The following is a 4,228-nucleotide window of genomic DNA, read 5'->3' on the forward strand; positions in this document are numbered from 1 at the left end:
CACAGGAGTCCCCGGGAATCATGAGTGGCCTCGGGTCCACCCCAGAGCCTCTGCAGCCATTCTGTCCAGCATTCTCCACTGCCACTGCACTAGGATGCACAAGGACAGTGGGAACCCTTTCATCTGGGAGTGAGTTGAACGTGGTGGTTAAGGACGAGGCACTGGGGACAAAGGGAACTGAGTTCCAATCCCTGCTCAGCTAGTAACTGGCCATTCCACCTAGAATGAGTTAATTCTCGTGTCTGTGACTCCATTTTCATATCTCTAAAATGGGCGTGACAGCACATCCCATCAACAGTTGTGCACTGATCAAATGAAATATACGCAAAGTATTGAGCCCATAGCAGGCAAAGGATACATGGTTTCTTTTTTCTTTTTCTTTTTTTTTTTTTTTTTTTTTTTGATGGAGTCTCCCTCTATTGCCCAGGCTGGAGTGCAGTGGCGTGATCTTGGCTCACTGCAACCTCTGCCTCCAGGGTTCAAGCGATTCTCCTGCCTCAACCTCTGGAGTAGCTGGGATTACAGGCATGCACCACCAAGCCAGGTTAATTTTTGTGTTTTTAGTAGAGATGGGGTTTCAACATGTTGGCCAGGCTGGTCTTGAATTCCTGACCTCAGGTGATCCGCCCACCTCGGCCTCCCAAAGTGCTGGGATTACAGGTATGAGCCACCTCACCCGGCTGATACACGGCTACTTTCTAGTGAGCTCTTCTAGAGAACTACAGTCAACTTTTTGGGAATATACCTGTTGGATAAAGCGAGGGATTCTTTTAATATTTGACGCAGTGTTATAATTGTTTATGTTAGCCAATTGCTAAATATGGGTAAAACGCTCTGTGTATGCACCTCTGTGTGAGTGTGATGTGTGCATGAGAGGGAGAGACAGAGAGAGAGAGAGAGAGAGAGAGAGAGAGAGAGAGAGAGAGAGACAGAGACAGAGAGAGAGAGAGAGAGATTTGTGATGCAGGTGAAGTTAGAGCTAGCTTTGGAGCCAGGCTGAGGGGATTGAGTCTGCCTTTTCCACTTACTAGCCGTGTGACCTTGGGCGAGTCATTTCACCTCCTCTCATCTTGGTTTCCTCGATAACACACCATCTTTGCCGGGTTGTTGAGGAAATTAAAATGACACAAGTTTGGAAAGAACCTAACGTCCATCAGTCTCTTGAAAGATCAACAGCTGCTGCTGAGTGCACAGTGAGATCCTGGAACAGAAAAAGGACATTCGTGGAAAAACAGATAAAATCCAAAGTCTGGAGTTTGTAACAAAGCTCATTTCTCAGTTTTGACAGGTGTACTCTGGTTACGTCAGATGATAACTTTAGGGGGAACTGGATGAAGGGTTATGGAGAACTCTTTGTTCTAACTTTGGAAATTTTCTGTTAATCTAAAATTTTTCCAAAATTAAAAAAAATATATATATATACACACAAATGTACATATAAGGTACACATATATGTATGTACATGTATACATATATACATGTACATACATATATACATGCATATATACATATGTATATATGTATATATGTATATGTGTGTGTATGTGTGTATATGGGCTGAGGAGTTGGTCTAGACTAAAGGGGCCTGAAGAGGCACAACCCAATGTAATGTGGGGTCTTGGACTGGACCCTGGGTCAAGGGAAAATATAAAATTACTGAAAAGAGGAGTATTGGGAAAATTAGCAAAACGTGCACAGGGACCATCTCCCATATAGGGTAGTATTATGCTATCAGTATTACATTTCCTGAATCTGATCATTGTCCTGAGGCTGTGAGTGTCCTGTTCTTAGATGATACAAGCTGCAAGTAATTCGTGGTGAAGGGGCATGATGTCTGCAACTAACTCTAGAAGGAGTCAACAAAACAAAAACAAAAACAGTATAGATTATGTGTGGCAAGATGCTCACAAACTGGGAATCGAGGGAAAGATACACAGGAATTAGTTTTGCTATACTTGCATAGGTTTGAAATTTTTTCAAATTAAAAAGTAAGGCTGGGCTTGGTGGCTCATGCTGGTAATCCCAGCACTTTGGGAGGCTGAGGCGGGCAGATCACCTGAGGTCATGAGTTAGAGACCAGCCTGGCCAACATAGTGAAACCCCATGTCTACTAAAAATACAAAATTAGCCTGGCATGGTGGCACATGCCTGTAATCCCAACTACTCAGGAGGCTGAGGCAAAAGAATCACTTGAACCCGGAGGGCGGAGGTTGCAATGTGCCAAGATCATGTCATTGCACTCCAGCCTGGGCAACAAGAGCCAAACTCCATCTCAAAAAAAAAAAAAAAAAGTAAGAATTACATTTAATTTAACAGAACCTGGTGAATGCTACATAGGAAGCACATTCAATATTATGCACACGATATTAGAACTTGATCTTAATAGTTATTATTCAAATATGCCTTGAACCCTTCTCCAAGAGGGGCTCTAAGCTGGGGGCCCCAGAAAAGGGAGGGGTAAGTCAGCCAGCCCCAGCTTCAGTCAGGGTGAAGGTCATGTCCTAGGACTATAGCCAGGTGACAGTAAGACCTCATCTCTGATGCCCAGCCCCTGGCAGTGTGCCCTTACACAGGAGATGCCCGCTTGGGAGCGGCAGGATGATTACACAAAACAAACCAGTGGATATGGAGCCAGATGCTGTGGGTGCCACAGAGCGGTCCAGGGGCCCAGCCAGGGGTGAAACACACTTGGATGAATGTGCTACCCTCCCTGTCCTTTGCAGCCACTCAGGAGCATTTCAGGGCAGCTGAGGCTCCTGCCAGCAGCTGAGGTCCCAGCCAGCACAGCCATCAGGTTCTGGGCTGTTCATTATTTAGGACAAGGTCTGGGGTTGGGTGGGGTGAGAGAGAGGAGTGGCTTGGGGGTCACTGCAGGTTCCCATCGAGCTCCGTAGACACCTGCTTCGCCAAGTCACTGGTGTTAACGACGGCAATCGGGTTAGGAGGGCATAATTAGATAATTCAATTGCTTTCCGTGGAGAGTTGCTGTTTAATTAAAGGGCACTGAAGACAGAGCTGGGAGGCTGGGGAAGACCAGCCTGATTGTCCAGAGGGACTGGGGCAATCTGGCAAGATGGGGAGTGCCGAGCCAGGCTGAGCTGTAGCTGCCCCAGGCAAGGGCGGTGCAGGGAGCACCAGCTCACTTCCACAACAGGGGTCGAAGCCAGTCACAGTCACATAAGAGCAAAGCAGGAGATCGTGTTTATGTGCAGCAGAAGATAGTGGGATCCTTTGGAATGAACTTCTAGCCTCAGAATCAAAAGGTTCCAAATACATTTGCATTTATACAAACACCATATCCTATAGTCTGCCAGTCTCTAGCTGTGTGAACCTAGGAAGTTGCTTCACTTCTCTGAGCCTCAGTTTCCACATCAAGATCCACAAGGCAAGGAATGTACCTGCTGGGAAAAGTCAGCTTTGTGCAAACTTTTTTATATTAGCTAATCACTAAATATGGCTATGAAGCTCTGTATGTGGGTGTGTGTGTGTGGTGTGTGTGTGGTGTGTGTGGTGTGTGCGTGGTGTGTGCGCTGTGGTGTGTGTGGGGTGTGTGTGTGTGTGGTGTGTGGTGTGTGTGTATGTGGTGTATGGTGTGTGTGTGCGGTGTGTATGTGGCGTGTGTGTCCAGTGTATGTAGTGTGTGGTATGTGTGTGGTGTGTGTGATGTGTGTGTGGTGTGTCTGTGGTGTGTGTGTATGTGTGTGGTGTGTGTGGTGTGTGAGTGTGTGGTGTGTGTGTGGTATGTGTAGTGTGTGTGCTGTGGTGTGTGTGGTGTGTGTGTGGTGTGTATGATATGTGTGTGTGGTGTGTGTGTGGTGTGCGGTGTGTGTGGTGTGTGGTTGTGTGTGTGGTGTGTGTGGTGTGTGGTGTGTGTGGTGTGTGTGTGGTGTATGTGTGGTGTGTGGTGTGTGTGGTGTGTGTGTGGTGTATGGCATGTGTGTGCGGTGTGTGTGTGGCGTGTGGCGTGTGTGTGCAGTGTGTGTGCAGTGTGTGGTATATGTGTGGTGCGTGTGATGTGTGTGTGGTGTGTGTGTGCGCGGTGTGGTGTGTGGTGTGTGTGTGATGTGTGTGTGGTGTGTGTGTGCGTGGTGTGTGCGTGGTGTGTGTGTGTGTGATGTGTGTGTGGTGTGTGCGTGGTGTGTGTGGTGTGTGTGCATGGTGTGTGCGTGGTGTGGTGCGTGGCGTGTGTGTGGCGTGTGTGTGTGGCGTGTGTGCGTGGTGTGTGTGG

This window comes from Rhinopithecus bieti, unplaced genomic scaffold (genome assembly GCF_001698545.2).
Source record: "Rhinopithecus bieti isolate Rb0 unplaced genomic scaffold, ASM169854v2 scaffold_31823, whole genome shotgun sequence".
NCBI lineage: Eukaryota > Metazoa > Chordata > Mammalia > Primates > Cercopithecidae > Rhinopithecus > Rhinopithecus bieti.